This window comes from Lissotriton vulgaris, chromosome 12 (genome assembly GCF_964263255.1).
Source record: "Lissotriton vulgaris chromosome 12, aLisVul1.2, whole genome shotgun sequence".
Taxonomy (NCBI): Eukaryota; Metazoa; Chordata; class Amphibia; order Caudata; family Salamandridae; genus Lissotriton; species Lissotriton vulgaris.
The window spans coordinates 555696322-555718863 of record NC_141700.1 but is presented as its reverse complement, the minus strand read 5'-3'; positions in this window follow the sequence as shown (position 1 = coordinate 555718863).

Here is a 22542-nt window from a genome sequence, read left to right as displayed (position 1 = left end):
TAAAGGAACCCGAAGTGTCCCCACCAATCTTGACCTCACCTGCCAACCAGCTTAAATAATCCCAATCAGCAAATAACACAAGATATTGAATGCTAAAAGATAAGTATTAAGTCTGACATAAAACCAACATCCTGATCAATTTCTGCAAAAGAAAAAAGGTTATCCCTAAGACCTAGATCACCTAACACCCCACCACCTTACGCCCCGCCTCCCCCTTGGACACGTTGTTCTGAGGATGGTGGGTGGGGAAAAATTATCAAGCCCATGTGGCTTCCGGTAGTGCATTGAGGTGGGGGCCACCAGCCATGCTGCTTCCAGTGGGAGGTTGGGGACTATGTAAAATTGCTGCGTTTGTCTTCTGTGGCGAGCAGGAGCAGAGAGACCTGTTTGCTGCCTCGCGGCACCTTGAATAGGGGCCGGGTTTCAGTCGAGCGAGGGAGAGCGCCTGACCTGGCCCAGTCCGCATCTCTTGCCCAAACAAGGCCCCATGGCACAATGCTCCATTCCTAGGGATGGCCCCCCTGCTCCTCGACATATCATCGGCCCCACCGAGAAAGAAAGCCTCTGGAACATAGTTCCCTCTAAGCTGCGCGCCTGAGCGCGCGTGCACACACTTACATTTCTCTCCGCGCAGAGACCTTCAAACACAGCGCACCACAAAGGATTCCTCTACACTTTTAAAGTGCTTACTTCAAGCCTTTGAAAAGTGGCCATAGTGATTAAGCTGCGCTGCTAAATAAATTTTTAAAGACGTGCTTTTGTATTTAAAATCGCTAATAGAGGAGTTTCAACACCTGCAATGACAGACAGTCCAGAAGCAGCAGGAGAGCAGTCACAGAACCTTCACTGCAGCCCAAGAATTCAATCTGAAGCATACATTGGGAATTGTGGTAGTTCTCAGATATTAATATACTCTGGAATTTGGGGCACACATTCACCTTTCAGGTGTCAGCCATCAATAACATTCCAGAGGCTGAAACGTCATAACTTATTGAGAGCCATCAGTTTTGGACGCTTATAGTTTTAAACCACACTATCCGACAGGACTGTGTATTTTCATTGCTCAAACTTCTCATGTTTTAAAGAGCGACATGGATAGAAATTGTGCAGCAAGTGCAGTGGTGCCAGGTACCAAGTCTGCAAAGTACGTAGCGCCTAAGTTAATGTGTGATTTAAAACTCCTGTGATTTTCACTGCTGCATAATCAGTAAAATTATTCCTCACAATCCTATTGCTTAGGTAAGTCTGTTTTCATGGCCTTCTATCCAAACTAACAGATAGGTTACAGAGAGGAGTACCACATTACTATTTTTTTATAGTTTAGCGCCACTGGAATTGTGGCCAATGAAGATCAAATTATGTGTCAGAGTTGACTAATTATGCGTCAATAAAAGGTAAATTGTGCTGCACAATACAGCACATTTTGTGATAGTATTCCTTCTTTATTTTGGTGTTTGTGCACATGTTAACACTGTCTTGAAAAAGGGATCGGCACCAGTACAACACCCAAATACAGCAATAAACAACAGAAGAGGACCAGTCAACCTTTGCAAAGGTCCCTCTGCTGTGTGACGACGTGTGTCGTCGCAGTTTTAGTAAGTTATTATCTATTTGCGCTAGAAACAATTTGTTTTGCTAAACTCTGCAGATTATGCAGCAGGTGATGAACTAAGTGGCACATGCGGAAATCCATAAATATTCAGAAACTGCTACAACTGTAAAATCGCATAATTCCAGTGGCCCTGCTCGTAGTCTGCAAATGATTAGGAATACTCCAAGTACCACAATCCTTTGCAGTGGTCTTTCTGATTTCTAATGAAATTGACTACTGTGAGAGAGAATCAGACATTTTAATCACATTTGTAATTCTATAACTTTATACACACTGGTCATGAGCTTTAGCGCACTGTACCGGTTTTGGCGTCAAGCCAAGGGAAATGACTATAGACATGAGTCATTTACCGAGAAAAGTTATGTACAATGCCACACGTCTGATCTGTTTATTCTAAAAAGATATGACAAAGGCAGTAGGCTCGATTAATTATTGTGAAAAGCATGTTTTAAAGCCCATAGGCCCATACTGGGGATTGTTATAGTGCTTACATGGACTTTCACAGAATGCTTTAGGAGGCAAGGGTTTTGGTATTCGTGACTTACTCAAATAAACTGTGGGCATAGAAGATTTGCACTAAAATAATCATTGTTAGGCTTTCTTAGGGGGGATTTTTCAAATTTTCTAGACAACTGTAATTTTGTATATATTTTCAATTTTACTGATGGTTGGCTTGTAGTAGAGGTTATGCACAGTACAGTTAGCCTGCCTCTATAACAGTGATGAGCCAATGACAAATGCTACGGACCTGATTGTAATTTCATATGTCATAGGTCAGATCTATCTCTTATGAAAAGTTCTGACATAGGTTATAGGCCTGATTTATTTATTATGAAACACACCTGTGAAAACCAATATGCCTTTAAGGGTGAATTGTTATTGCGCCCTGTGAAAGCCTGCAGAAGTAATTTGTTACATGAAATCTCACAGATTCATTTTAAGGCAAGAATTTATGTTTACTACCTTTTGGACAAACCTTAGAGCACAGCTTTCCAAACTGTGTGGCGTGACACATTAATGTGTCGCGACCCACACGTAGGTGTGTCGCGCGATTCGACGCGATGATGTCTGCCGGCCGGCCGATATTAGGGGAATGCGACTCACGCGACGTGCACACGACGTGAAGGCGGAGCAGCTGCAGAGCGGAGCCTCGTGGACCGGAGCTCCAGTGAGTATTGACCCCCCCTCCCTCCGGGAGTGCTACGGCGCTGCTCACGGCCCTGAGCGCGCGGCCTTGCTGGGACACCGATATCGGAGCCACCTCTACCCCACCATCCCAGGCACTCACTCGGTCAGTAAGTAGTGAGGCTTAGACCGTTTTGGGGCATTTTAAACCTCTAAATCTCTGTATTTTAAACTCCCTCCGCCGAGTTTAAGATGTATATGCTATACAAACAGTATAGATTTCTAATACTACTTCCAGGACAAAATGCAGTGACTAAAGCATGATTTATTGTGCTGAGTACCAATAGCATGTGGAAAGAAAGTGCAAAAAAGTAAAATGCCAGTTAAAGCAGGAAGCATAGGAGTAGATGAGGTGGTAGGCCCCTCCCACCCGCACGATTAATTTTGAATGGAATAAAAGGAATGTTAATTTGATAGGAATACAGATTTGCCATGAAAATGTTAGTGTAAAGAGTGCATCACAAACACATTTTAGATTTCTGCAAGGTTATTTAAATATGCTAAATAATACTCTGAACCATGTGAGGAAGAACAGACCAGCTCTTATTTCGTAGAAAACAAGTAGAGTAGAGTGACACAGGCTGAAATGTAGTACTGGGTATACAACTTAGTGAAGGAAAATAAAATGCTAATATGTCTGTCAAGTCATTTTGTTTTTACAAACAAATGTTATTGTTTTACAAGAAAGTAGGTAGTGCTTCAGACACAGTGATTGCCTATTAATATCAGCACCTTACCTCGCAGATAGTAGATCTTCCATAAACTTCTTCAGCTCATTACTCTCCATTACTACATTCCTTGACGGGGCAGCTAGCGGCGCACATCCTCAGCTGCTGGAGCAATCCCCTGGGCTGCATACGCTGTTGGTCTCCCTGACGCCGTTTCGAACACCGTGGAACGGCCGCCGCAGGGGGAGACTACAGCTCCCAGGCAACAACACTGCACCGCCCACTTCCGCCCTGCAACGCGCCCGGAGGCGCTTAAACAACGGACGCTCCCTTGGTGGAGCGGGGGTCATTCCTTGACGGGGCAGCTAGCGGCGCACATCCTCACCTGCTGGAGCAATCCCCTGGGCCGCATACGCTGTTGGTCTCCCTGCCGCCGTTTCGAACACCGTGGAACGGCCGCCGCAGGGGGAGACTACAGCTCCCAGGCAACAACACTGCACCGCCCACTTCCGCCCTGCAACACGCCCGTAGGCGCTTAAACAACGGACGCTTCCTCCGCGCCACGGACGCGCGCGGGCGGCACCGGGCGGAGCCCGGGCAGAGGGCGGGCCGTCTGTGGCCGTCCGGGGCCGAAGGAGGCCGGGCCAGGCTACCCCCCTTACATCCACAATGGGCAAGAGGAAACAGGTATGTGCCAAGGACGATGGGGGGTCTAAAGCTAAACACCCCAGAAAGTCAGAATCCATCATCTCATACCTAACCTCAGCAGTAGGGGCCTTGACACAAGAGATTGCGAATGCGGAGAAAGAGCTGGGCTTGAACTCCGGGGAAGCTGATACGGTCCCAGCTGTAGAGCATAGTAGGGTGACACCATTGGAACCTGACATTGTGATTATTAATCGGAAAGCAAGCCCAAGCCCAATACATACTGCCTCTATCACTCCCCAAGAGCCCCCATCTCATCTTTTGCCCATTACACAAGTGGACACCAACGTGAAATCTCACAAGAAACGAAAGTTGGTAAACACAACAAGCAGGTTGAGAAAAGACTCAATACTGACTAATCAATCCGACCAGCGACTTAAGGGGCAAATTGGAAGAATAATTGAGTATTTATTTGTATCACGTCTGGAAGCAGCACTTGTTTCCGTTGCCAAGGACATTGTAGACACTCTAAACACCTGTGTAGCGGGGCTTCTATCTAAATGTGCGAAAATTGACGAATTAATTAATCAACATAGAGCCCCAAATGAGGCCCTGAGCCCCACAGAAGGCCCCGTTGACATTCGTCCAAGAGATGACAGTGGGAAAACCAACTTTAGTTCCAGTCAACCCCATGACCGGGAGGGGCCTTCAACCATAATAGTACAGTCATCCACAAGGGGGGAAACAGGGAGCACCACGTTTGAAGTCAACTCTAATACGCATCAAGCAGATGACAGTAATATACGCACTCGATACCCTGGATTTACCCCCGAAGCTGCCCCTTTGGTGGCGGTCTTCACTGGGGTCCCCCCTGTCAGAGGGGGCCGCGGTGAGACCTCGACCGACCTGATGATCTTGGCTAGACAGTGGTGTGAACAGTTCAGCTCAGGAAGAGGCGACATTGCTAGTACTGTTACCATGGCAAGGAGGGTTCGCTGGGTTGGGCGACGTCACAAGAACATTCATGGTGATTGTGTGGTGGTGAATTTCAATAACAGGCATGTGGCTGACAGACTATTTTGGGATGGTTCGGATTTAGATAACAAAGCCATAAGACCATTACCTTTGGGATTCTTTTACCCCCCAGCCAGGGCTTATAGAAACCCACAGCCTCCCACCAGGCCTCATACCCATCCACATAACAACAGTACCCTATCATATCAGACCATCATGATGAGCGCACAGAATAGAAGGTCAGAGGGACATGCTCAGAGAGGAGTTACTGCACCTACACTTATTCCAGTGGTATCCCCGGTACTTTATCAATCAAGGGGGGAGGTAGATCTCTGCAACCGATTTTCCCCCCTGTCCCAAATGGAATGTAATGATTGACTGGGCCCCGAAATTACGGCACAGGGGCTTGGGTCAGGTGGGGCTAACTATATAAAGAATAACCGCCCAGATGCTTGTAAAATCTTAAGCTGGAATGTGGCAGGAAAAAAATCTAAAAATACTGACCCCATGTGGCTGCAATTTATTTAACAATATGACATCCTGGCCTTCCAGGAAACATGGGACCCGGAGCATAACTTTGCCCTGGATGGATATTATAGCTTTACTATCCCGGCTGTCCGAGGCTCTGCGGGAAGGTCAAAGGGGGGATTACTCTTTCTTACTTCTTTAAACTTGGCTGGAACATTCAGGAAACTAAAGGGGGCTTCAGATAATTTCCTCATACTTGAATGGCGTGTCAGTGATAAACATTACCTGCTAATTAACCTATATAATGCTATGGAAGGCTCCACACAGAAGGAGCGTTTTAATGTATTAGAAGAATATTTGTCAGTCTAAAAGCTTAATAACTCTTTTGTGGCAGAGATTTTATTAATGGGAGATTTTAATACACATCCATGTTTATATGATTGTCACGGGGATGGCCTTGACGGATACATGCTTGGGAGGGCTCCCCACTTTGAACATGGCAAACAGGGCGATGACTTGGAGGAATTACTCTCTAATCTAAACCTATTGGAACCATGCTAAGAAAGCGATAACGAGAGTACCCCAACCTTTATAGGTCGAGGTGCCAATTCCATTATCGACTACATTTTCCTATGCCCCTCTGTTTTGACTAAAACCCTGACTTATAAAGTGTTGACATCAACATTTAGCGACCATAACCCCCTGGAACTGACAGTAGATCTGGGGTGCAAGACAATCGGCACTAATCAAAGACTAGAGTCAGCAAGGGACCTAACTACAAAAGATCAAGGTAGACGGTTAAAGTGGGAGGGGGTTGTCCCGGAGGCCTTTTTGAAGACCTGGTTGCCAGGGCAGAAACAAATATCGATATCAGCCTAGATGAGCTCGCTGTGGGAACAGGAACAATTATCGCCTTTACTGCAATTTGCAAGCAAGTCGCTGTAAACCTGCACAAGGGGGGTAGGTCCCACCCCAGGAAAGCACATAGATGGTTTGATTCCCAATGCTCCAGGGCCCATGAGGCTCTCCTAAATGCCCTGAAGAGGTCCTCGAGAGACAAGTTCTTAGTATCCTCTCTCCGCAAAATATATAAACAAACAATCAATAGGCGGAAACTCAAAATCAAAGAAGAGGCTTGGGACAACTTGCGGTCAACTGATGTACTAAGGGACAGTTGAAAGTTTTGGGCCACAATAAACCAGCCTTTCTTCTCAGAGTGTGATAATTTGGACACAGAATGTGTCATACCAGATGATACCTGGCTCAAGCATTTTAAGAGCATCTATGGAGACAAGGACCACCTTGAGATAACCCCGGGTTTAGACACTTCTGCACGCCCTGTAACCTGCATTAACTTTGCCCCGGGGGAAGTGGAAAGGGCCATTAGAGACACTTTAAAAAACAAGGCGCCTGGACCAGATGGGGTCCCAGCTGATCTTTATATTATGTACCCTAATTTCTGGGCAAAGATTCTGACCAACGTGTTTAATGCCGCATCGAAAGAGGGTTGCCCCGTCTCCTGGGCCTCGTCCATTATTGTGCCTATTTTCAAAAAGGGGAGCAGAGGGGACCCCGCTTGCTACAGACCAATCTCTCTGTTGGACTCTGCCGTCAAGATCATGGGCAGAGTCATTTTGCAGAAACTGGGAGATTGGACGAAGGACAAGGGGGTCCTCTCGAACCTCCAGTATGGCTTCAGGCAACATAGAAGTACCAATCAATCAATCAATCAATGCATTTATATAGCGCACTACTCACCCGGAGGGTCTCAAGGCGCTTGGGGAGGGGGGGGTCCGCTACTGTTCGAACAGCCAGGTCTTGAGCTGCCTCCTGAAGGCGAGGTGGTCTTGGGTCAGGCGGAGGTGGGTAGGGAGGGAGTTCCAAGTCTTGGCGGCCAGGTAGGAGAAGAACCTTCCTCCTGTGGTGGCTCTTCGGATGCGGGGGACGGCGGCGAGGGTGTGGCTGGTCGATCGAAGCTGGCGTGTGGGAGTGTAGAAGTTGAGGCGGCTGTTGAGGTATCTTGGGCCTTGGTTGTGTAGGGCTTTGTGTGCGTGGGTGAGGAGACGGAAGGTGATTCTCTTGTTGACCGGGAGACAGTGCAGGTCTCTCAGGTGTCCGGAGATGTGGCTGTGTCGGGGGATGTCGAGGATGAGTCTCGCTGAGGCGTTCTGGATCCGCTGGAGTCTCTTCTGGAGTTTGGCGGTGGTTCCGGCGTAGAGGGAGTTGCCGTAGTCCAGGCGGCTGGTGACGAGGGCCTGGGTGACCTTCTTCCTGGTCTCGGTGGGGATCCACCGGAAGATCTTACGTAGCATGCGCAGGGTGTTGAAGCACGACGAGGAGACGGCGTTGACTTGTCTGGTCATGGAGAGGGAGGAGTCCAGGATGAAGCCCAGGTTGCGTGCGTGGTCTGTTGGTTTGGGTGCGCTGCCCAGGGCGGGGGGCCACCAGGAGTCATCCCAGGCGGAGGGTGAAGAGCCCAGGATGAGGACTTTCGTCTTGTCTGAGTTCAGTTTCAGGCGGCTGTTCATCATCCACTCGACTATATCTGTCATCCCTTCGTGTAGGTTGGCTCTGGCGGTGGCAGGGTCGTTGGTGAGGGAGAGGATCAGCTGGGTGTCGTCGGCGTAGGAGATGATGTTGAGGTTGTGCTGGCGTGCGATGGCCGCAAGGGGGCTCATGTAGATATTGAAGAGGGTGGGGCTGAGCGAGGAGCCTTGAGGAACGCCACAGATGACTTCGGTGGCTTTTGATCTGAACGGGGGGAGGCGGACTCTCTGTGTTCTTCCGGCGAGGAAGGAGATGATCTATTCTAGTGCCTTCTCTTGGATTCCGACGTTGCTGAGGTGCTGCACTAGGGTGCGGTGGCAGACAGTGTCGAATGCCGCGGAGAGGTCCAGGAGGATGAGGGCCGCAGTTTCCCCGTTGTCGAGCAGGTCTCGGATGTCATCGGTGGCTGCGATGAGGGTGGTCTCGGTGCTGTGGTTGGCCTGGAAGCCGGACTGCGAGAGGTCGAGGGATCCGTTCGTCTCGAGGAAGGCTGCTAGCTGCTTGTTGACGGTCTTCTCGATGACTTTGGCCGGAAACGGGAGGAGCGAGATGGGGCGGTAGTTTTTGAGTTCGGTGGGGTCCGCTGATGGTTTCTTCAGTAGGGCGCTGTGTTCGGCGTGCTACCATGGACCAATGCCTAAATTTACATCTCTTGATTAATAAGTACACCGTTGCAAAAGAGGGCTTTTTATATCTTGGGTTCATGGACTTATCATCAGCCTTCGATCTGGTGAATCGTTCCAAATTGTGGTCTATTCTGTTGGAATTGGGAGTGGACTGGACGCAGCCTTGGTGTACTTCCTTAGCGATCTTCACCAAGATCTAGTGGCCGCTGTTAGGGTCACGCAGGAAGGCAGATGCACAGACCAATTTAGTTCCAAGCGTGGGGTCAGACAAGGCTGCATTCTAGCCCCTTTACTGTTTACGATTTACATCAATGGCCTGGAAAAATCTTTGGCTGGGGCAAGTAAGGATATTCCACGAGCAGGGGGAACAGACATACCGGTCCTCCTGTACACGGACGATGCTGTACTGATCGCACGCACAGGCCTGGGCCTACAGAGGCTACTGGACAATTTTGGCGCATTCATGGAGTCCCTAGACTTAAAAGTAAATAGCAAAAAATCCCATGTAATGATCGTCGGGGCCCGTAGAAAGATCCCAAAGGTTAAAACATTCAGATGCCTAGGTGCGGAGGTCTCAAGGGTTCCGGTGTTCACTTACTTGGGAGTACTCTTCGATGAGAAGGGTAACTGGGGACCTCAGCAGAAATATAAAAGTAATGCTGTAGCAAGATCAACAACAGCCCTCTTTAGTTTCGCTAAAAGGTTGGGATTGAGGCCCATGGAGGCTATGCTGAAAATATACAAATCTAAGTGCTGTGCAATAGCCTCCTATGGGGCATCGATATGGGGGTACGCGCCTGTGGACAAAATACAAATAGCTGAAAATAGGTTTGTTAGAACATTACTGGCGGTACCTCAGTCGTCGCCGACTTTGTCCGTTCATTCTGAATTAGGTCTGGGTTACATATCAGATGACCTAAAAGCAGCTCCATTGATCTGTTGGGCCAAGACGTGGCTCAACGAGGAAATTACCCTTAATCACCTAATCCTCAAAGATGGCTTGGCCCTTGATAGAGCAGATAGTATTCCTGGCTGGCATACGTTAGAGCGGCGTGTGCCAGACTGGGACGCCCTGAACTATATACAAACCGGAGGGTATAAGGAAAGAGGACTTGGCGTGGATCAAACATACTTTTCGATCTATGCTAGAGGCAGAGAGGGAAGAATTGGAGCTGAAAAAATTAGGAGTTAGAACCATTTATGTTTTACAGTCTTCCCCAGACATGGAACCCTACCTTAAGATTGTCGCTAAGCCTTTCCATCGCTTCTTGTTGACAAGATTTAGGTTTAATTTAATTCATCTCACTTTAGGAAGTTTCCCACATTGGGGAAAACCAGAGGACTCCCACCATGCTCCTGTGACAATTTCTCTACCCAGGACACTCTCCATGTGATCATGTTCTGCGATAAATTTTCCACTGCACGCAAAAGATTCTTATGTCCAATACTGCGTGAAGCGGGGTTCCTGCAGGTCATACACGCACTTTTACACTTGCAATTGCTGAGTAGCGTGCGTATCATCTTCAGTGTAGCCAGTTTTCTGGTAGCTGCAGCCAGAATAAATAACAAAAAAGATATCGACATGCTCTAAGCAAAGCAATGTAGTCTGAGAAGAGGAGGGGGGCATCGAGTCCTTTCTATTTCGTAAAATGAATTGGGGTTTTTATATTTTTAGTACTGTACACAGTGTGGTCATATAAATAATGTATTGTTTTGCACAACTCATGTATTGTTTTGCACAACTCATGATCTGTAAATAGTGTACATATATGACTGTTCATAAGTGTATATATATTTATTTATTGCACCAACTCCTTTAATTTTTATTGATTTTATGTATAAATGAATGTATGTTTCGCTGCTTCTTTTATGATTTTAATTAATCGAAATAAAGAGTTTTGACTGACTGACATTACTCTATCACAGCTAACATAGTGCAATTATTTAAGGCAGTATACTTGCTCTGACATTAACAACAACAATAGCGGTAATCTGGGCCTTTGAGATAAGCCAAAAATTGGTGATAACTTGCTCAAACTATGCAACTGTTGTGTATGGTGAAGATTATCAATCGCATGAAGAAACATCACAGCTTGTGACATCACAACAGGCCTTGTTCCTTGTCAAGGTGGGAAGTCTCAAAGGTTTTATGGACTGCTGTTGAGTGTCTCTCAGTTATATTGATTTTTTCCCCCCCTGAAAGTGGGAGTGTGTGTGTGTGTGTGTGTTTGGGTGTGTGTGTGTGTGGGGGGGGGGGTCGGGTTGTGTGGGGGGGTTGTGTTTGGGTTTGTGTGTGGGGTGTGTGTGTGGGGTTGTGTGTGGGGTTGTGTGTGGGGCTGTGTGTGTGGGGGTGTGTGTGTGGTTGTGTGGGTGGCAGTATGCAAGTGACATCATGGTCCATGACATCGCATGAAGTAACATCACAGCTTGTGACATCACAACAGGCCTTGCTCCTTGTCGAGGTGGGCAGTCCCAAAGGTGTTATGGACTGCTGTTGAGTGTCTCTCAGTTATATAGATATCCCCCCTGAAAGTGTGTGTGTGTGTGTGTGTGTGTGGGGAGTGTGGGTTGTCTGTGTGGGTTGTGTGTGTGTTGGGTTATGTGTGTGTGGGGCTGTGTGTGTGTGTGTGTGTGTGGGGGTGGGTGTGTGGGATTGTGAGTGGGGTTGTGTGTGGGTGGGGTTGTGTGTGGGTGGGGTTGTGTGGGGGTGTGTGTGTGGGGCTGTGTGTGTGTGGGGCTGTGTGTGTGGGACTGTGTGTGTGTGTGGGTGTGTGTGGGGGTGAGGGTGTGGCATTGTGTGTGGGTGGGGTTGTGCCGTAAATCACTGGGGCATGTGTCAATGTGTGCATGATTATATTCTTGTTTCATACACAAACCTAACCTTGCTTACACTCAGTTTTGACAGTCACTGGCTTTGTTAGACCAGATTAACAATTGCTTTATTAACCTTCCTGCTTTCTCAAATTTTCTTAGAAATGCACCATTTGCCCACTACTTTTTCAAAAATTTCTCACAACCCCCTTAGATGGTTCGGGCTCGCTTGCTGCGCTCGCTCCCGTTACCGTGTCCCTGAAATTTTTTTCACAAAAAGGTGTGTCACCAACATGAAAAGTTTGGAAAGCTGTGCCTTAGAGGTTCACGATTTGCACTGCAATAATTCTTTCTAGAATCTCTTCAGAAGATTTGACTGGCTTAAGTGTCTGCCAGGATCTTGTAATCAATATATATACCACTGCTATATATACCAATGGTACATAACCCACTGTCATTGACTCTCTTGCCCTGTGAGTGACTTTAGTCTGGCCACATGTGCACACCACCTGAAAATTAGTGCAATAAGTGCCAAGGCTGGTGGGCCAGTCCTTTAGCTTTTCATGTTCTAGTTATATGGCCCTTTCATTTATTTCCCTCTTCTCTTTATTTTCATGATTAAAGCCTGCTACACCTCCAGAGACAGTTCTAACTTGCTGCTTGCTTGCGGCTCAGTGAAGTGTACTGCAGCATGCGCAGCCACTGCATCTAAACCATCTGACCACCTTGGAAGAATATTGTCTCCCAAGGTACTTTTAACATTGCAAAATGGTCAATATTTGGTTCTAAACGTGGCAATGAGATGCAACTATAAAACAATACTCTATGTACACAGGGCCGGACTGGCCGTAGCGGGCACCGGGCGTTTTCCCAGTGAGCCGCCAGGGTGGGGGGCCGGTTTTGGGCCCCTGGGGGGCATTTTCTTACTCGGGGTCGGTAATTTCGGGCCCCTGTCACAAAATCGGCTGAAACAGGCCCTCGCAAACTGCTCGGCTGCACCCCTCTCACCCCAAGGGGGGCGGCCGAGCAGTTTGCCAGGACCAGTTTTGGTTCCCAGTCAGGCCCTGTATGTACAGTACCACTGCAAGACGACCACCTGCTGCTTTGTTTAATTTAGCTACTGCAAGCATATGTCTGTCCTTTTTAGGCAATATTACGTTTTCTTTTTTCTCTTTTTATTCTTTTAACTCCTTGCCCGCGGCCGGTATTCCACTCCTGTGCGGCACATTCCGATCGCGGGCGTGGTCATGATTGCCCCCAGCCGTCATCAGCACAGGAGCACTGTGTGCCATTTACGGCCGGGAGCCGTCATCAGCATGGAAGGGGTTATTTCCTGTTCCTGAGTTTGTCCATGCACTTTATTGTGGTTGTGTAAATGAGTGAATATAAGAGTTACTCAGTGATGAATAGATGCATGAGTAACATAATGCATGTATGATAACTTATTTTGTACCTAAACTCATCAATGACTAAGGAGGAACTTTTATATATAATCCAGACCTATTGACATTGCCAGTGCCTATCAACCTTCCAGTGGTAGCTAATCGATTTTCCTAGTTGCACATCTCATTACTCGGTTGCGCTCACAAGCTAGAAACATGTGCACGCAAACATTTCGTTACCGAACGAGAAAGACTAATTAGAAGGAAAATTGCTCTGGAACACTATCCCTTTCGAGACGTTTTGTTAGCCTACAGGTAGGTTGACCAGATTCTCCGTTCGTTTGCTATGTCTTTCATTTTCACATGTTTTATTTAATGTTGTCCTAAATTCTTTGATTGCATTTTGATTTGTACGGAGTTAAGTACCTATCAATTTTATATCTTTTGTTCGTTGTGATATCTTGAGGGACATTTCTGCTGAGACCTCCTGCAATCGGAAAAAGTCTTACTTAGTTTTTCTTGAAGTACGTCAAGGCAGCAAAGTAATCTTCCTTCGTTAGTGGTGACTGTTCTGACTTTTTTGAAGCCTTAGTTCCGCACTTTGCAGATTGTACAAGACACTAAGGGTATAGTGAAGCCCACTTTACCAGCTTCAGTTGGGATAAGAGCAATTTGTTTTTTTATTGGCATTATTGTCTTATCAGTAATATACAGGTCACAAGCTAAAAGACGAAGCAAATAAATATTAAAGGAAAGAAGGCACATAGCAATGATGTAGGTTCGGACAAAGGAGTGCCAAAGTGGTCAACTTAGTGACAGAAAGAAATAACAAGCATTGAAAATGCAATCGGTCTTGCATTTGTTTGAGTTAGAGCTATTGGCATTGTAAATGGCAATGTGTTTTACCTATGTGTTATGGAATGTATGTATGTGCTGTGTAGTGGAAATAAGTGTGTTGGATTGAATTAGTTAGTTGTGTAATTGTATGGCATGGAATTGTGTGGCGTGGATTGGATTTGTGTAGTTAAATAATGTGGCATGGTGTGCTGTGGAATTATATGGATAGTAAATACATGGTATTGAGTGTACTTGAATTATATGGAGTGGCATTGTGTGTTATGGAGTATAAATATGTGGAATGGTACTTTGTGTTGTGGAGTGATATGTAGTGGAGTTTAATTATATGGTGTGCTGTTGAATTTTGTGGCACGATGTGGAATTGTGTGGTGTAGATTAGATGTATGTGGTGTGTTGTATTATGTGGTTTGGTGTCAAATTATGTGGTGTGGATTGCAAATGTGTGGAGTTGAATTGTGTGTTGTGGAATTGTGTGAATAGTTTTCCTGCTTGGTGAGGAAAAAGAAGAAATAAGTAGGAGCTAAACTCAGATCTGTGTGTTTGGATGTTAAAAAAAGAAAGAGAGTTAGAGCTATTGGTGTTGTAAATGTCAGTTACCTATATGTTATGGATTGGAGTGGATATATGTGGTGTGTAGTGGAATTATGTTGCTTAGATTGGAATTGTTAGTTGTAGCATTGTGTGGCATGGAATTGTGTGGTGTAGAGTGGATTTGTGTAATGGAATTATGTAGCATGGTATGCAGATTTATTATGTAGAATATAGTAATTATGTGTTTTTGAGTGTATTGGATTTATGCAGAGTTGGATTGTGTGTAATGGAGTGTAAATATGATGAATGGTATTTTGTGTTGTGGAGTGCTATGTAGTGGAGTTTGATTACGTGGTGTGCTGTTTTATTTTATGGCATGATGTTGAATTATGTGTTGTAAATTGAATATATGTGATCTGTAGTGGAATTGTGTTGTGGGGTGGAGTAATGTTTTTTTAAAAAAATTATATGGCATGGAATGGATTTATGTGGAGTTGAATAGTGTGGCATGAAACAGTGTGGTATAGAGTGAAATTATGCAGAGTTTTCTAATGTGGCATGGTGGGGAGTGTTCATATGTGGATTGTTATGTGGTATAGAGTGGATTGGTATGGGGTGTATTTATGTGGTATCAAGTAGTGTGTAATTAGGTGGAGTTCATTTATGTGGTGTTGAGTGGTATTATGTGGTTTGTAATTATGTTGAGTGGTCTGGTTGTATGGATTGGCGTTGTATTGAGTGATATTGTGTATAGTAGAGCGGTGTGGGGTAAAGTGGAGTGCAGTTGTGTAGCATTGTGTAGAGGGCAGTTGGTTGGAGTATGTTGTACAGAGCAGAGTGGCATTGTGTGGAGAGGAGTAGGGTTGTGTGGAGTGATGTTGTGTAGGGTGGAGTGGCATTGCAAGCTGTGGCATTGCGGGTGGCACTGCATTGATAAACACTGCACAGAGTGGTGTGGCAGAGAGTGGAGTACAATTGTATGGAGTCCAGTTGTATAGAGTGGGGAGGCATTGCTTAGAGTGGAGTGCAGTTGTGTGGAGTGCCATTGTGTGGAGTGGGGTAGAGTGGCGTTGTGCGGAGTGGCATAGAGTGAAGTGGCATCGAGTAGAGTGGCGCTGCATGGATTGGCCTTGTATTGAGTGGTGTTGCGTGTGGTGGCATTGCATAGAGCTGAGTGGTGTGGCGTAGAGTGGATTGCAGGTGTGTAGAGTAGAGTGCCAAGTGGCACAGAGTAAAGGAGAGTGGTGTGGAGTAAAGCCGAGTGGAGTGGAGTAAAGCAGAGTAGAGTAAACCAGAATGGAGTGGAATGGAGTAAAACAGAGTGGCATGTAGTAAAGCAGAAGGGCATGGAGTATAGCGAGTGGCGTGGAGTAAAGCAGAGTGGAGTGGAATAAAGCAGAGTAGAGTGGAGTAAAGCAGAGTGGAGTGGAGTATAGTAAAGCAGAGGGGCATTGAGTGGAAATTTACTCACAAGTGGTAACCTCTCCCAACTCGCCTGCCATGGCGAGCAGCACATTTCTGGGCTTGTAAAACTGGTTCCAATCACTTTCATCTGTGAAGTTCGCTTGTCGCTGTCAGCTGCAATAAGATACAAGGTTAAAAAAGCACACACACACACACACTCAATATCGACAACATGTAAGCCCTCATCCCCTATCCTAGATTTACTCTAGATGTCTCATGCTCCTTTGCCTCGTATGGTGCTGGCCATCCGCTTCCATCTCTACGCTGATGATACCCAGATCTACCTGGAAACTACCTCTCTCAAAGACATTCAAAGACTCAATGATGTACTGAGAGATATCCAAGACTGGCTGACACGCAACCACCTTAAATTAAACCCCGAAAAGACGGAGATGCTCCTCTTCTCAAATGAAGAAGAAAACCCCCAAATTGCAGAATGGCTAAAAGCCATCGATGCGCTCAATGGGAATCTCACTCTAGCAGACTCTGTCAAATCGCTAGGGATCACCCTAGACCTGTGGTTCCCAAACTGTGCGCCGCGGCGCCCTGGTGCGCCGTTATCAGTAGCCAGGGGCGCCGCGCACGATGTGGGAAGATAGCATCTGGCTGCGTTAGGCCCCCTGTGCCGCGATGTCAGAAGTGCAGAGCGCCGGAACACCAGAGTAATGGTGCGCAATAAAAACATCAAGCACAGGATCACACGCACACTCATGCATCAATAAACACACAAACGCCACGAACAGGCTTCATTTCTAACAAGCCAAGCCCCATTTTCTTTCTTTTTCCTACATGGGGAGACTGGAATCAATCAGATGTAAAAAAACAGCCCATCGCTGCTTGTTTATTTTGGATCCCCTCCTCCCATTCTGCACTATAAGTCCTCCCCCCACTCTGCATGCACAAACATAGCATTTCCCTTCTCTCATCGGCAGGCCACAGTGGTGCAGGACGGATGCTGGGGCGGCGTCCCCCATTTGTATGTTTCTGTCAGGTTCCCCGTGTGCACTTCAATATCCATTCCGCCTCGTCCTTGTTCATTATTATTACTGCATTTTCCCTTTTTTTTCTCGGAATCTTCCTCCTGCTTGGTCATACATATTGGCTAGCCTATGTGGTGCATGCCACTACCCCTGCTAGGCAATCCGCTCGCTGCTGAATGACCCTGGATGTACCTCCTGTTTTGTAGGTCAGCACACAGCATGTAGGCCTTTGTGTGCATAACACGGTCCTTTCCTGTGCATTTACCCAGCCTTTCTCTTTCTTTGCCTAAAATCTTGGGTGAAACAATCATTCGACTGATGAATGCACAGGGGGGGCACATGTGGGGTGTGCATGTTATAAGTACAGTAGGCACAGGGTCACCAGAGCGCAGATGTGCGAGAGACCCACTGATTTCCTAACTACGCCATCATGCGCTTGGGTTGAGCACATTTTAAAAGGGAGCAAGCTAAAATACCACGAGTTTGAGAATATCCTTCCTAAATCAGGGGTTTTTACATGCATTTTGCATTTAATTTGAGTTTGCGGCAATCCATTCCAAGTAGAGCTGGGGGCACCGTTGTGATGGATCTTGACTCTGAGGTCAGTGAGTGAGACAATTATACATTGAATACAGCAGATCAAACTGCTTCTTGGCCAGTCTGCCAGGACAGCTTGTTCTCTCCCTTCTTTTACCCCCCAAACCCCCACACACATTCCATTTAAGGCTCAACTGACGTGAATCCTAAATTACCATAAATGAGTAGGCATATTGAATATTGGTGAAACGCTCAATAGCTGGTCTGTTCTGTATACCCTGAAATAACAGGTCTTTTTGCCAATATAGTTGCCCTCATTTTAAGGACTGGAGAAAAGCTGAAAAAGTTATTTGGGAGGTCCCTCTCGTGTTTGGAGCCTGTCATCTGCAGGTCTTTGGCACTGAGGCATATTTTAAGTATAGAATTATTATTATTATAAGTGTTAGTAGCAGTTGCAATGGTGTTGTAGATCGGTTTCCATTCGGTGCAACCTGTCATTGTCTGCAATTCTAGACTCGTGTTTTTAGGTCAGAACTAGTGACAGCTTTAAGCGTTGGAGAGGCCGCATGGTATCAAAAAATTCATATATAAAAAAATACATACTTATACACAGATTCAGGGACGTTGGGTTAGTCATTTTTATCCAGTGCTCTGGTAAAGTGTCATTCACATTTTGTATCTGCCCATCATAGCATCCAGGGTTGAGCAATGGGTAAAGTCCATGTCAGTCAATGTCTCGCTTGTAATGTGTGTGTTTTGGAACTTTGTCTGATCTAAAAAAGAAGTGCACTTCAGTACCAGAACTGGTGGGCCAATATTTTTACTTTGCCAATGCCTTTTTCCCCATTTGTTATCATAATTTCTTTTGTTATATGTGCGTGTTTAAACTGAGTCTTTGGGTTTAAAAGCATATAACTTTTCTTAGTAAGATCATGTTTTGCTGTGATGTGCATTGAAACTATAAACTGTTTTTATGCCTTTTCTGTGTCTTGCTGCTAAGAAGAACCCACACTGTTCTGTTAAAAGTATATGCTATGTTATTTTTTTAAAATAAAATATTTATTTGCAAACTTACATCCCTCACCTTTAGGCAATATGCCTTTTTCTTTTTAATTTGTGTCATATGCTTGCAATGAGAAATAAAAATATATAAGCAATGTACAAAGCTTGCCAAAGCCAGACCTGTTGAATTTGCGAATGTTTGTTCCTTTTTTTGTGTTCTTTTAAAAACCGTACAATTGTTGAACCAGCCACGGCGCAGAACATTTTCTATTCCTGTAGCTAGGCTGGCCAAAAACTTTGCAAAATAAGCATTTGCAATGCAATAGGTCTCGCATTACTAAAAGTTTGAGTTTTTGTCGTATCAAATATTAATGCAACATTACTAGCTTGAATTTTGTTAATGTAGACCTATAGAGTGTAGTGTGGTACAGTGAAGTGGTTAGTATCGAGTAGAGGAAATTATTATAGAGTGTAGTGGAGTTGAGTAGTTTAGCGTGGAGTGGTGTTGAGTTGAGTAAAGTGGAGGAAAGTTTATAGAGTGGGATTGTGTGTGCTTGTATTATGATAAAATATAGTAATATTATGTAGGAATGATTGTATGAGAAATATAGGTTGGTGGTACTACATTTGCTGTACCAATTTATGTATAATGTGTTTTGTTGTGCAAGGTGACTTTACTTGTAACTGCTTGTTTAGTTGCCTGTTTAGGCTTTAAGCAGTGCATCTAAAACAAGTTTGAGCTATTGCTATTATAAACAACAATGTTTTTGTTATTGTTTTTTTTAAACCATAAATAAAAAGCATTGTCATTTACAATGTAAAACTTTAAGCTATTGGTATTATAAATGACAATGCCATTTATTTATCTGTTTTTATAACCAATACATAGATAAAATGTTTGTCATTTACAATACCAATAGCTCAAACTTTTGCAAATGCGAGACCTATTGCATTGCAAATGCTTGTTATCCCTAATACCTTCATTGCATCCCAATTAATTTAAGGAAGCCAACAGGAAGTATTCCTGAGGTCTTGCTTACACCCCCCCCACCCACCCGCCCACCGGTAAAAAAATGGTGGGGAGCCACAGCCAACTGCCAATTAGGTCAAGGGAGCCAAGGGTTAAAAAAGTTTGGGAACCACTGCCCTAGACCCAAAACTGAGCAAGACAAGACATATTAAGAATTCAGCCAAGCATGCTTTCCTTAACCTCAGACTACTGAACAAAATAAAACCCTTAATTCCGCCTAGGGATCTCAAACAGTCCACCCAATCTCTGGTACTGTCACCACTAGACTATGGGAACGCAGTCCTCTCTGGAGTTCCCAAAGTACATTTGGCGCCCATCAAAACTACGCTACATGCGGCTGTCAGTATGATCACCGGCATCAAGAAATTCGAACATATCTCACCTGCTCTCACGGATCTTAAGTGGTTGCCAGTCGAAATGTGGATCAGCTTCAGAACAGCCTGCCTCACCCACAAAGCCCTTCACACCGGCAAACCTGAATACCTGGCGAAAAAACTCAAAAAAGGCGGTCAGACCAGGAACCCAAGAAACTCAAATTCCCTCCTACTCATCTCACCAAAAACAAGAAAAAAAGAACTGCAGTTAGAGCCTTCACCGGAAGCACTCCTAAAATCTGGAACTCCATTCGCCCTCACATCAGAACCATTTCCTCCTTTGTTGAATTCAAAAGCCATCTTAAAACCTTGTTCCTCAACCGCTCCCCAGAGATTGGGTAGCTCGAGGCAACTAATGGACATTGAGCTCTGCTCCACCTCTAAGACTATGATGAAACCTGAGGACAGTTCTGTCCTGCGGGACAATGTGTTGATCTGATGCTCTTTTGTATATGGTGATTATCTGCTATGTATCTGGTGATTATCTGCTAATATCTGCTGTAAAGCGCTCCGATACCTTAGGGTCAGGCCAGCGCTATAGAAAACATCTTAAATAAAATAAAAAATACCTACAACCTTAGATACCAGACCTGTAAAACCTGTCCCAACAGACATATCTACGTTGTTAGAAGCATTACCACACATTTGCTTCAAGTTGCCCACAGCTTGTGTAGTATGGCAAAATACAACTTTTGTATTTTTCAATGATATTGTCAGAAAAAGTGAATTGACGTCACACTACAATTATTAAAATGAAAACTTCACCATACCAAAACATAAAACGGAATCCAAAGCCACTGGAAATCACTGACTCTCCTTGAAGTCTCAAAAAGTTGAGAAGCTTTACTTCCTAGGCTTACTCCTCAATTTTTTACCAGGAGGTGGCGGGCGAGCACTATTACGAGTACGTAAATATTTGCAAACAAACTCCACCAAAACTGTTAACAGCGAATATTAATACTGTCCCAGAAGGCTGTAACGTCAATCACGTGTGCATTGATTTTTATTAGTCCATTTAGATGTTATTCATACCCTAATGTTTTCGCATTGTCTGAGACAAAGGAAAGCAATTTGTATAATTCCACTTCAAAAAGCTATTGAGAACCCCACGTGCGACAAGCTCCTCTACTCAGGGCTGCAGAACGAGTGATACGCTAGCGCAAACAGACACTGAAGTCTGTCTTCAATAAATCATATTATATCCCAGGACTACCTCAGTATTCAGCAAATCGACCTAAAAAAACTCATACTTTCCTGGTCCCAGAGAGGTACTCACTACCTAACCTAACTATCTTTTGTGTTCACTTATACTGCTTCGACCAGAAATGCTAGCACGCGCCATATTCTCGAATGCAGGATATGATAATTTTTTTGGGCTAATCATGCCACTGCTAGCCAATCAGTAACTAGGAGTAGTGGGAGCGACAACTTGGCCACGTCTCCACAGCCACAAAACCAGCCAATAATTTTAGGCATTATGATAAGGTTGTGAGAGGCTGGCTTAGTATATTGTGCTCACTTTGGTAAGTGTAGCTCCCTGCACTTATCCAGACAACCCTTATGGTCATTTTAGTGGTCTTAGACAACCATACAAAGCTCTCTAAGTGGTAGCTGTGGAAACAGCCTTCAGGCTTAGTCCAGAAGGAGTGTAAATGACAAAAATAAGTGAGAGGTTAATGGAGTGGGAGAACAAGAAAGAGAAAAGGAAATTAGAATGCAAAGAAAGGAAACTGGTCAGAAAGAAAGGACGCTCAGCTGAAAGAAGGCAACATTAAGAAAGGGATGAGGGATGAAAGGAAGGTGTAAAGAGAAAAAGAAAGAGAAAGAACGGGTGAAAAGAGAAAAAAATAGGGGAATAAAGTTAGAAGAAGAACGAAGGGTGGCATGAAGGGAAGGAAGTAACAATGAAATGATAAAGAAAAACAGAAAGAGGGAAAGAAAGAAAAAAATCAGGAAAACAAAATGAAATACTGCAAAAAATATGGGAAGACGGAATGAGAGACAAAAGAAGAAGGAAGGAAAGGAGAAGAGAAATAAATTAAAGAAAGGCAGAATGAAAAGAAGGGGAGAAGGAATGATAGGAAGATAATAAGGAATAAAAGAATGAACGAGGGAAGCAAAGATGGGGAGAAAGAAGGTCAGAAATGCAGCAAGAAAGCAAGATCGAAAGAAAGAGTAATGAACAGGAGGAAAGCAAGATAAAAAATGGGAATTAAAAGAGAGTGGAAAGAATGAAGACTATAACGTAGAAAAGAAAGAATGATATACTGAAAAAAGGTAAAAAGATAGAAAGTATGAACAAGCATTAGAAATGCAGTAGGGCTCGCATTAGGAAAGTTTGAGCTATTGGTCTTATAAATGAATTTTTTTTATTCATGTGTTTTTTTTAAAAATAGCTAAATTAATAGCTTAGTCATTTACAATGCCAATAGTTATAACTTTCGCAAATGTGACACCTATAGCATTTGTAATGCAACATGTTTTGTATTTACGTGACTTAGATGTATTGATATTACAAATAACAATGGCTTTTAATTTTTTAAAATAATTAATACTTAAATAATTTATTTAATTTGTAATGGCAATAGCTTAAACTTTTGTAAATAACTTTTGTAAAGACTATGTTCAGTGTTTTTTGTTGTGACGAAAATCCAAGAACAGAAGTGAAATATTAACATCTTTTTGTGATTTGTAATAAAGCGTGAAAGCTTGAAAACAGCTTGAAACATTGAAATAACATATTTGAACCAGTGATGCTGTGGTTGCGTTGAGTGATGCCGTGGTTGCGCTGAGTGATGCTGTGGTTGC